The following is a 13,267-nucleotide window of genomic DNA, read 5'->3' on the forward strand; positions in this document are numbered from 1 at the left end:
CAGTTCAGAACAATCTTACCAAATTTTTTCACGATAAAATTATAGTTTTTTGTTCTCTAACACTTTAAAATTGAAATATTTTCATTTCGTATCTATCTTAATTATTTCAATAATGAAATTTAGAATTTTTGGTATTTTTACATTTTGATGAAGGAATACATACTGTCTACGGACATATTTGGGAGATTTTCGAAAAGAAATTCATTCGTTCACGTGTATATATTTCAATTTGATTATTCAGAATATCAATAAATAGAAATATTAAAAAATAAGAAAACGATGGTGAGTTCACGATAATGAAAAAATGTTGAAATTCATCATTGAAATAATTGGGGTATAATTGAAAAACCCATTTTCTAATAGTTTTAAAACAAAATCTTTAAATTTAGTTGTTAAAAACTCAGCGATCAAGCGATTTCCGCACACATCAAAAAATGAATCTGCAATGAAGAACCTAGTGCGAAAAATAGAGTACACTCTAATGTTAAATGTCCGACTACGTTGAAAACAAGAATACAATTTTTAAATCCTAACAAGGACCCGTTGATAACGAACTTTGTAGTTCTGAAAATATTCAGTTACGTCGTTAGTGAGAAAGCTCTCAATATCTGACTCTGGATAAATCAATTTAATTCGATTCATCTGCCGAAGTTTCCTTGCAGTCTAATTGAACTTTCCGTTAACTATTGCGAATATTTAAAAGTTCTTTTCCGATATGGAGTTAAAGTATTCATATTTCAATACTTACTTATATCAGTAATGAGTCTAGCAGAGGTATTCCATCTCGCTTCTCAGTTTTTCCGAAGTAGTCTCTCCGTTGATATTCCGACTCATCTGATTCATGTTCCGATTAGATTAGGGCCATTCGAAAAGATCCTCATTTTTGTTTCCGTCCTCTCCGAATCTGATTCTGCTCTCTAAGAGCCAGATCATCTCAGGCCAACCACCGTAAACGATTATAATCCTGTATTTCTTGGATCAGATTATCTTTCTGCTCTTCGTGACTATTTCCATCGTTGATGCTGAATCATTCAGCTAGCGATGACCTGAAAGAGGACAGGTGTTCTTGATTAAAAAGTACATTTCTTTGTCTTCTTATTATTAGAAGCCTGGCCATTATCGGCGATCTTTTTTTTTTAATTTGCGGATCGGACGCTCCATGGATGGATGATTATCTCGATGATTCGATTACAAAGAGAAATGAAAAATAGAAAGAGGTTGAATTCGAATTATTTCCCATTGAAAACAGTTTATTTATTTATTTTATCTCTATTTATTTAATTTCTATTGATATTGCATTTGAGTTGGTAGTTTTTGACGAATGCGGTTACGTAATCATAGATTCAGGAAAATACATACTTGAATATAACGAATCAATTGTTCCGTTCACTTACTATTACTAGATATTAATGGAATTGGCCAGATTCATTGTTACACATATCATTTGCGTACCTATTCAATTTCTGATGATAGCCAATGACCCTCGCAATGACCATTTTGTTAAGATTGACAGAAATGATGAATTTTTCCAAATACGAGTAAACAATTCATTGAATTTTCTGAATCCTTCTAACTAGGGATAGATATGCGATTTTTAATTATTTCTGATCTACTGAAGTACAAAAAAACATATGTACCTACATACAGGCAAAATTATGAGAACGGATAAAATCTGAATGGAGTTTGTAGTTTATTTCCACTTAAACCCTTTGGTCGAACTTTGCAATTATTTTTTTTCAATTGTAGCTTGATTTCCCGGAAACATAATTGTTCAGATTACGTCCTCAGTTACTTCGTGCTGTAATTTCTCACAATATTAAGATGTCGCAAATAGTAAACAGAGGAAATGTTCACATGCTTACTATTCATTTATTTCTCAACCCTTGTATATAACGAAAAAAAAACGAGGTGATTGAGAAGGGTATCTGAATACAGCTACAATAAAAAAAAATTGCTAAAATTGACCGAAGGGTTCGAAAGAAAATGAACCACAAAATATGGATATTTTGTCCGTTCCCCTAATTTTGCCGGTGTGTATTTTTTTACATCGAGTCGAAGTGACCGAAGATACTCTTTTTGTTGTTTTTACGAATGTGTTTATTTATCTTCTTAAAAACGACTGACGGTAGACTGGAAATTTCTGACGGACTTGTTCAAATAAACCCAGTTGGGGGTTTATGTTTGTTTTTGTTATTCTGATATATATAGGAAACTGGCAGAATCAATGTTTCCGCATTCAATTGGATATTAGCGAGGATATTAGGGACTAGTAAATATTGGTTTATTGTGCTACACGCATTTATGTGTATTCTCCTTGCTTTCTACTTTAAGGAAAAATGTTAAGTGAATTTGTGAATACCCCTGATTTGGGGTACAAATTTGCCTATTTAGATAACTCGGACTTTTCGAACTAGAATAATTAAATTTAATATTACCATTGTACCGACCGAGGTACCGACGGATTGTATGGTCTATGTCTATCTTTGTGGTTATTTATGTGTGAATTTTTGAATGTTAGTTTCATATTGAAATGCTGTCGTAGTAATGATTATTTATATTAGAGAGATGAATTGTAATTAGAGTTTAATATCGTACTTTCTAGCTTTAAGAAAGATCAAGAGAAATGCTGAAACGCCGGTATTTCATGAAAAATTCTCAAATCCCTGCTCCCCAGCCACTAATAGTCACTACAATAGGTAGGTAATGAAGAGGACACGAACAGAAGTTGAATAATAATAATAATAATAATGTTTGTATTCATATTTATGCAGTTGGTAATTGTTCATTTCGGGATATTTCCCTCGAGAGGACCACTGATTAAAAAAACTGACATCCGAGCTGTCTCGTTCATCATCAGGCATTCCCATAGTTGACCCGAAATCTCATTTTCCTCCCTCTGAATAATGAAAGAGCAAAACGTGTCGTCGAGGGATGCAGACCAGGGGAGTTGTATAAAGTCATCTCCAATATATATTCAAATTTAAATACTCCAAGGAATTTTCGTCTTCTTCAGCGGGTCGAACCCCTAGATTGCGATGAGTCGGAAAAAATTAAATTGCTGGACAGGAATGCATGCACCTTCTGTAGTCTCGGCACGCATCGCTCTTAACGCAGTAATTTTCTCGAATTTCCTCTGAATCGCGAAGTTGCCTCCCCAGCTAGGCTGGGCATTAATCAAGTAAAGGGTTTTCCAATGAGTACCCAAAAGTGCTTTACTTTTCCGAACTGTGATTGCACACTTTTAACCATTTCTGTAATGAATTTTAACAACTTAAATGCGTTTTTGAACCGTGTATTGTTCCCTTTTTAGCAATGGTAGTTTCTACTTTTCGAATGTCAAATGATGACAGTTTCAGAAGTGACAACTTCCTAGGTAGCGGGCTGTTCGGAATGTAAATTTTTATTGGAAAACCCGTTACAATGGTTAAAGCCTGAAGAGTTTCAGAATTAGTCATTTCAACTTTTCGCTAACTTCGCAGGAAAAATTGAAGACTGAAAATTATTTGTCTGTTACACGAATTTCTGTAGAAACACCTGCGGCTTCAAATAATGAGTAATAATCCTGATAGAAGGTTCTTGGCTTTTTATAGATTTCAATAGAAAAGATTAACACCTTTCTTTCGTCCTCAATTAACTTAATTATTTGAGAGAATTCTATGTAGGTGATTTAGCCACTTTATTTAATGGGTTCTATAACAATAATAACTCTAATAATTCGTCTTGTAATCGGCCTCGAGCCTTTTTATTCATTGTTAGATAGCCTCAAATCTTGAGAGTCCGTTGTTAATTGGGAAATAGACGTCGAATTCCAGAATTATGGATTAATTTCGAAGGGTCTTCGGCTTGGCACGTTTGAAAACGCTCGAAAGACTGACGATAACGCCGCCAATAAAGATTACCCTGAATGGTTTCCGTTGGTAGCTTATTGTAAATTTTACCTGCCTTATCTCTTCGGGTTCAAAACAGACGGCTGTCCAAATTACCGTCGGCGGACTTGGCCTGAAGCTAAACGATTAGAACTCAACTATTGAGTTAATTTTGTAGCGAGATGGAACAATAAAAAACTGTACCCAATTTTGTGTAGCCCCCACAAAAAGTGGATGGACAAAAGTCGATTTGGACTACGATTCGATGGGGTTTGAAAGACATCACTTCACTGCTACCTGTTTTTAACCTTGATGACCAACTTATAGGCGAAATTATTCCGTATAGGATTTTTTTTCATTATAATTGAATATTTAGCTGCAATCAAATCGAATTTTCCAGTCAATAAACTCTAAGGCGTGTCGCCAGCTGCCTAATTTAATAACCTATTTCAGTGTTGGCAGATGTTGAATTACTTCAATACTGTTTAATGGAAATGAATACGATATCGAAGAACTGCATATCTCGGCACTTAGCAACGTCATATATGGTGAAAAAAATACATGTTAGGCAGAACCGGATTAACCGTTCAGCAAAGTAAACAACTACCTAGGAACCCTGCATTAGCTAGTCGCCCTGCGCACACAAAAATAAAAAAAAATATTTTATACAATTGGCCATCGAGATCTTTCTTTGGGGCCACATGAAAGATAAGGTTTATGTCTTTATTTCCCAATCGATTCGAGACCTTAATGATGGAATTGGTGAGGTTATCCAGGACATGCAGCCCGCAAAGGTGCGAATTGGTTATGGAAAATTTCATGAAAAGGATATGATGGTGCAACTGTAGCCGTGGCGGCCATTTGGCTGATATCGTTTTCCATCGTCAATGGTACATACCTTCCTCTTCACAATAAAATAAACGTCCATTGATTTCTCTTAAAACATACTCGTTTTTTTTTCAATATCAAAATGCAACCTCTTATTGGAAGTTGACCGAAGAAGATCCTTGTGGTTAACCTTCTTCTCGCGTTCTCGAAGGAAATAAAGAGTTTTCAAGCATCTCTGATAGAACTGTCTTGTGGATGAACTTTATGAATGTACCCAATGAAAAAACTAAATATTCATTTTCTGATTTGTGGCACTTTGTGGTTCTCCGCCCTGTAAATTAAATCAGCACCAAATCGATCGCAAATTGGACGTTTCGGAATCGCTGAGATCAAGATACGGTGCCAGCTTCTTAGTTACGAATTTCAACGTGTTAACGGAAGTCTATAATCCGAAAAATAAAAGCCGGTCATTTACCATAATTTGTTTATAGCGTAGCAAGTGGTCGAATGATCGAACAAATTATACTGATCTCGCGCAGCGATTAGACTCAAATTTCTCCAATATTAGGCATCACGGAATGATTATTTGGGATGCGCGGTCGTTAAATTAGCATATTTTTGCATAAGTGCTTGTCGGACCATAATTGGGGAAAGTTTCTCAGAAAATCATCTAAGGCCCTTTTCTCCGTATGAGCAAATCTATCCCCAAAACTATGCAGGAAAATATTGTATACTGCGCATTGAAAATAATCGAGTGAAAATTCCTGAACCAGTCGACAACTGTACGAAATTATTATTGAATCGTTCTTTTCAAGTCTTGTTATTCGAATTTTGGGAAAACGATTCCACCAATTCCCCTTACGAGAATTGCGCTCGTTAAAGAATTCTCAAATCCCATCTGAGAGACCACAGTAATTGTCGCTCAATGTTTTCTTTCAGGTTTAGCGCATTGAGAACGATATGAAACACTTCGATTCTTGGAAGGCCATTTGTTGATTGGCGACGAAAAAAGATTTAATTATATTTAGATCTTTATACCAACCAAACGAAACGGACCACACAAACGGCTCGTTTGGGTGGTCTTACGATTTTTTTGCCGGTCGAAAATTCCATGAAATTTGAATTTGGACAATAGTTACGTTCCAAGTTCGTTCAATTATTTTAAGAACGCTTTAAATTAAAGACGCGACTATTTGTCTTTTTTATAGCTTGGATTTCGAGAGGTTTTTAACACTGGCAACTCATGCTTTTACTCATAACGTGATCCCTTTTTTTTTACAAATTCAATACAGTTGGGTGAACACGTTGGAATTGAATTTAATAGATGATAGTGTTCCTGACTTTCTGTCGTGAATAATCCAAATTCGCCCTTTGTAAATTTTTGGTCCTGTGCTTAGCAATAAGGAGCTCCACGAGGAGGGCGTGGATCAAGACCACCCTAAAGATTTCAACAAGGGGAGAATTCACAATGGATGCGAAATTAATATGGTTTCAAGGATCCTCGTTGAACTTGTGGAAATTTTCGTACACAAGCGGTTTGACTATGGGGATTTTGCTTGTTGGAATAACTCAACTTTGAAATATCCCAGTCTGATGGTCTTCTACAGATGACTTGAAGTATTTGCATGGCATATCTTGGAGAGATTATTCATTCATGATGCCTGGATTTTTCCAATTCTGAGCGGTCTCGAACGATAAGGTTTGACTCACTGATGACGTGGTCAAATTTCATTTTGTCCTGCTGTATACACAATAACATTCGAAGGAAAGAATTAAGAAACTCGTATAATATGTATAACAGTTCTGTGATTTCCCATAGGCGCATGAATAAACAACAAGTTAGTACTTTTTCCGTATTTTCACCCAACACCATATTCAAAATTCCTTTAAACTTATATTGAATATCTAATTGCATTCAATTTATTTTTAATTTCTCTTACGAAGAAATACAAAAATTCAACTAGAAAACTACCAATGAGCCAAACTCTGTATAGAATAACAATTTAATCTAGTGTTGTAGAATGTCGTTTTCAATTTCGGGAAATATTTTGAAAGCCCGATAACGAGCCAGTTTTATACGCTCACTTGGAATTAATTCCAAATATCTATGCATGAGTATTTTCGGATCGTTGTGGGACAGCATCATATAATTTTTCATCAACATGCAAACACGAACAAAATATTTTAGATCCGATTAATGCTTAGTAATTTAACCTTGGCACATCCATGATGTATACAGTCTGTTATGAACTCGGAATTTGTGGCAGTTTCGCTGCCTCGTTAATAAAGTGATTTAGCTTGAGAGCTTACTTATATCTGCTTCATGAATGTTTTGTGATATTTCCTCTCCAGGACACTGATGCAAATGTGGGGACGTGTTAAAATTTAAATATTCCTATAGAGCGAAACTGGGGAATGTACGTTTCTACAATTACGACGCGACGCGGCAATTTAATCATAATTATTAAGTATTCCTTTTGAATTCTTTACAGCTACATTAGGGTTGCCATAAATGTTGGATCGTCGACCGGGACAAGTGACACAAAAATGGGTTGAAGTACCATACAAAAATTCAAAACTCATCTGATATATATGAATTTAATAATTACACGAGGTCTCTAATATTTTCATCAAAAGAATCTATAAACAAACAAAAAATATAAACTCGAAACAAAAACAACATTAAATCACAACAAAAACAACATTAAGTCTCAAAAATAAACAACATTAAGTCACAACAATAATCAACTTCCCTCTTTTTATTATTTTTTAGTATTTTTCAGAAGTTTTGGCCTTCTCAAGTAATTCTTTTTCTTTTCTTACATAATTATAAAATTCTATGCATGTCATTTCATAATTATAAACACATTGAATGATGCTTTCCACTGTGCTTACACTTAATGCATTTCTTTCTTTTGTCCACTGTGCAGATATCATCGAAAACACCCGTTCCACATGAGCATTGTGTCCCGGAATTGCAAAAATATACTGGCACATTTTGATGAGATTTGCCTTTCTTTCCTGCTCTTCTGTTTCATTGAAAAATGATAACCATTTATCATGCATGTTTTTCACTTTCCACTCATCGGACATTTTTTCATCAATGAAAGATTTCAAATACATAAATTCTTCATAAATGGAATCTTCAAGGATAATACCCTTTTCATTCAAATACTCAACAGTTTCTGCAACTAGATTCCATTGAGGAAGATCATCCAACACCATCCATGCAAATGAATCAAATTTTGACATGGGCTGAGTCCACTGTTCAAGATATCGGGCAGCCGTGGTAAAAAAATCACTAACTTCACTGTCAAATTTGAGTAATTGCGTTTTATTAATCGTACCATCATTCTTAAGTTTATTATATACTTGTCTAGTTTGATTTCCCAAAAATTTATTCAATAATCTTTCATTTAATTCTTTTTTCGTATCTTCTAAAACAATTTTTACTTCAATCACAGTAATCGATGATTTTTCAATCCTTTTGATTTGTTTTTCTATCAGAAATGCTTGACTATGTACAAATAGAGTGAAAAGTTCTGAAAAAGGATCATCAAAAAAGTCAGTTATAGCTTTTGGGGCCCTTTCTTCAGCTGCGAAAAATTCTTTCAATGGCACCCACAGCTTTAGCAAACGTTCGATAGCTGGAAGTAGTGAAAGCCATCGACTTCTAGAATGAGAGAGTATATTGCTATAACTTATTTCTGCAAATTCACAAAAACCCTTCAGTCGTTCAACCCTCACAGTAAAGATCGAAAAATATTTGTAAATTTTGAGAACAATGGACTCCACATCAATGGACATCATATCGGCTGCAGTGGAAGCAGTATTGTGGAGTATATGTGCTGGACAACCAATACCTTCGATGTCTTTGGACAAAATTTCTTTCAATTTAAAAAAAACATTATTCACTCCTCTCCTTTCTTTTCCTCCAAAGTTAGTATTCGTGTTATCCGCGCTAAAAGCGACAATATTTTTCAAGGAAATATTAAGATTCTCTAAAGATTGAATACAAAATGAAGTTATTGTATCAGATGATTCATTTGGCAATGTGTCTTATTTCAATAATTTAATTTTTAATCCTTCAGTTGCTGAAAAATAATGTATTAGCAACGGGAACATTTTTTCGGCTTTATGGTTACTGGAATCAGTTGAGATTCCATAAAAAGGAATGTTTACAATTTCTTTCTTTATTTGCTCAATGGAGTGTGGAGCCAAAATATTTTTAATTATTGCTGTAGCCTTGGTTCTGGCAGTTGACTGTTTTGCGGCAATATTCGAATCGGGATACATGACAGCATTCAGTTTTGTTGTACAATCCAACGAACTAAATGATTGGTGGTGCTTCACAACCTTATAAGCAGTGGTTAGTTCGGCAGCGCATATCAGAGTATCTTCGGTCGAATTTTGTTTGATCATAAAAGACGATATATTTTTAGACGTTGATGCAACTGACAACCTGGACTTATGATTTTTGCTTTGAATATGATCTTTCACACTCGACTTACCCCCATGACTGACGGATATGTAAAGTCCGCAAATTGAACACAAAGCTTCATGATCGTTTCTTCCTTTTTTAATGAATGACCACTCTTTAGTGTATTCATCGGAAAAACTACACTTTCTTTTAGGCATAATGTCTTTTGAATGAACTATTTCGATTATCACTGATTGATTATAATATATACGTAAAACTATGCAGCGCATGTGCAATACGACTGAGAAGTGAATACTGACTGTTCGCCACGCCGGCGCTTGGTGTGTAGTCTGGGCGCTGGGATACATAGGGGAGGTGAGTGGGGAAGATAGGGGCACTACTACAGGCGGACTGCGGTTGGTTGACATTCCTTACAGACTACAACTGCGTAGACCACGACCATTGGACTACCGCGAAGGCGTCGGCAAAGGCCTCTTACCTAATATGTGTAAGGAAATATGAATCTCGATAACGACCAAATTATTGACCGGGACAATTGAGTAACTGACCGGGACACCGGGACACAATGCTTCAAACCGGGACATGTCCCGGTGTACCGGGACGTATGGCAGCCCTAAGCTACATGCAGTCAGTTGGATTGTGCGTAATCTTGAATCTATTAATTTTCTGTATACATCCCAACATGTTCAGCATTTTTGTACCCTTTGTTTCTACTGTTTAATTATTCTACAGAAACTTCTGAATTATGATTTCCCAACAGTTTCACTATTGCCGGCAGAGCAGGTGCTTCACAACGATCCAAATGTGCTTTAGTTTTGCGAACTGTGGCTGTAAAATTTTGACAAACTATCAACCAAAAAAAAATTAATACTCAAAACTGCAATTTATGAATGTGGTTAACAAATCGAATAACTGAATTAAACTTAATATTCCTATTTGATTTGTTTGCTATTATCTGTAATTATAGTGCTTAGAATTTGAATTCTTCTCGTGTATATTATTAAAAATAATTTTCCTTGTAAGAAATAGTTTTCGAGGCAAATAAATAGGTACACATAATAAATAGTGAACAATTCAAGGGTTTGTATAGAAATGTTGTAAATTTTGATAATTTTTTGAACTCTTTTCTTGCATTCATTATACTATATGGTATATGGTGAATCTTTTCAAAGAGGAATCATAAGCTTCCTTGCCGTAATCATTCAAACGCAATTCTGTATTCACCACAATGATTAAACTCGAAACTCATTATAAAATAATGCCTTTTAAACCTCCCTTTTGTTATATCTCGGAGACATAATAACCTACTCGGGATTCATCTCTATAAATTAATCTTTATCTACCATATAATAAACTCGATGTTTCCAACAGGCCAAGATTGCAAAACTTCAGTCTCCAGTGACAGAGACGGGATATACAGACAGGTATAAACTGCAGTCGATGTTATCAGAATCACATATTTGGCTCACAGCGACCTTTGATTTTATCAAATACTTCCCATTAATGTATTTTCAATAGTTTATTTGGGTTATCGAAAAATTTTGACATTTTACCATCAGGTAAGATCTTCAATGTGAGATTTGCGATAGGTTCGAGGATAGTATAAAATAGTTTTCAATACTTCTCTCGAATGGAACGAAACGAATTGCATATTGATGATTGTCATTAAAGAGATTCCACAAGATAATTCCTGTCTGAGAAACGATGAAAGATGATCAGTCATATAGGATGTATATACAGGGTGTTCCATCATCGACGCCACGCTATATTACGCTATTATACGCGCAGAAATGCAGTTTTTTCGTCGTTTCATTACTTAAAACCTTTTTTTTTTTGAGAGAGATTTCGAATTTGGATGATTTTTAGAATTTGGAAAAACCTTTCAACTTCGAACCGCATGGATTTATTCGAATGAGATTTAGAATGTAAATCCAAGAACAATGGAGTTGAGTAATGATTTTTTGATAATCATTGAGAATTCAACTGCATGAGATGAGACAATTCAATGATGACTCATTCAAAAGTTAATATCGGACTTTTCGAAATGGTGAACTCTGTATTTTACCTTTTCATTAAGTGAAATATTTTACTTTATTATCTTCGAAAAATTCACTCCAAAAGAAAAAAAATGAAATATAGGGTATGTCATTTGGAACAACGTTTAAATAAGACACGAATAAAAAGTCTCCTTTCGAACATCCATAGTAGTAATGTTCTCAATGATTCATCAAAGAGTCGGTACTTACTCTCTTTATGATTTCTTTGTTTTGCACCTATAATATAAGTTGATTTAGTTAGTTATTAGTATATATCACTTGATTTGAATAATGTAGGATTACACGAATTTTCCATGCTAAAATGAATAAATAGGTACCTATATCCCCAAGTCACTTTTGCCTCGGATGTGGATTCATAATGATCCTCGAATTAGCCTGCCATAAGTGATTACCTACCTACTCGCTAGCTAAGGGGGGTCTCGAGAGTTTAGATTACACTTTAAAGAGTTCCTTGCCTTAACTAATTATTTCCACTTTGTTTATTAATTTTTTTCCGTGGGGTATTTTGGCGTTTCATTTATGGCGTTTTAAAAAAAAGTTTTGAATATAGAAGATTAAACAATAAACGGAATATTGAATATTGACGAAATTGTAGAATACACAGAAATTATGCAGCCAAGTAAGTATTCGAGATTCGATACAAATATCCATTGAGGTATTTATAATTTCGCATCGTTCGATGTTGCCGCTTTTAAGCATATTGAAGAATTTCTTCGTATTGTTGTAAAAGCGGCGATGTCGGATTGAGATGAATGTCAGCGAAACTCAATATTCTCAAATGGCCGAGACCGGTGCTGAATAACGATGTGCGTCCACTGAAGGTTACAATTTGGGAATGCAGTGTCAGGCACCGCCATTATACCGCTCTGCCGATTTACATTGAATGGTTTAACGTCTTCAGCGGAACACGCAGCTCATTTTGCCGGTCGCATAAATCTCTTCGCGAAGGCTCGCAACAATGCGCCGCTAAATAAATTGTATTTTATTGGGTCCTCCTTCATGAATATGAATTCCGGAATCCGGAGGGATTGAAACCTTATACTGAGGATGTGATAAGTGGAGCGGTGTACTGGACGCTCCTTCTCATTTCTCTTTTTCTTCTCCAGCCTTTCACTATCTACATATAAAGGGTTTTTCAATAAGAGGTTTCATTTTGATATTAAAAGGAGTATATTTTAAAAGAAGTCAATGGATGTTTATTTCATTGTGAAGATGAAGGTATATACCATTGACGATGGAAAATTATATCAGCCAAATGGCCACAGCACCGGTTGCACCACCATATCCTTTTCATGAAATTTTTCATCACAATTGGAAACATCTGTTATTTTATTTACTAATTCTCCCTCAGCGCTTTCGTGTGAAACGTCCAGCACTCGAAATGAATAATGTTCTTCATCAACATCGCAATTATATTAAACATCTCATTTAATTAATCCTCTTTATGAGGTTCGAATTAGTTTTATCTAACGCCATGCTTGAGAAATCATCATTTAAACTTGGCCCACTTCCGTTCCGTTCTACAGGGTGTACGAACTCACTCAGCAAACGAGGAGTGCAACATTCGAGAACAGCCCTGTATAAGATGTTATCTCGCGTTTCCACCATCAGGTGTACCTATGTCGTATCAATATACAGCACGTAATGAGCGTTATTTATTGTTAAGACCTGACAGGTTATTTTGTTGGCGGTATTAATTAGATTTATGATGTATGTGTAGGATTCTCTGTATATGTGTCTGTGTGTTGGTTTAAATGATTGGGTTGGGTGTGGTGCCGCTGCCTGTCCTTCTGCGCGATGGATGGTTCAGGAAGGACGCAGATGATGAAGGGTCACGGTTTCAGTCTCGGAAGAACTGGTTCTTGCGTCAATATATACTGCGGGGATGTTTTGTTTTTCAAATTGACGAATCGATGACATAATCTGAAACCACATCTAACAATCTTGTGAAAGTTGTTCGAACCAATTCAACACGTTATTGGAAAACCCTCATTGCGCTTTGTTCACCTCAAATTATCCTTTGACGCTTTTTCTGTCAACTGTAATGTCGTGGTTACAAATCGTTAGAACAGTAA

General features: G+C 35.3%; 1 protein-coding gene and 1 long non-coding RNA gene across 2 annotated transcripts in view; one reads left to right on the plus strand and one right to left on the minus strand.

The window, feature by feature from the left end:
• The window catches only part of LOC123683931, a 67,383-nt gene that overhangs the window by 16,391 nt on the left and 37,725 nt on the right, over positions 1 to 13,267 (minus strand). Inside the window, exon 3 of the long non-coding RNA XR_006748074.1 lies at positions 749 to 1,046. This is a non-coding gene — a long non-coding RNA (uncharacterized LOC123683931). The remainder of the gene's footprint in view (positions 1 to 748; positions 1,047 to 13,267) is intronic.
• LOC123683930 overlaps positions 1 to 13,267 on the plus strand; it is a 51,577-nt gene that overhangs the window by 869 nt on the left and 37,441 nt on the right. The gene's annotated exons all lie outside the window — the stretch shown is intronic.

The sequence above is a fragment of the Harmonia axyridis genome, chromosome 7 (assembly GCF_914767665.1).
Source record: "Harmonia axyridis chromosome 7, icHarAxyr1.1, whole genome shotgun sequence".
Lineage (NCBI taxonomy): Eukaryota > Metazoa > Arthropoda > Insecta > Coleoptera > Coccinellidae > Harmonia > Harmonia axyridis.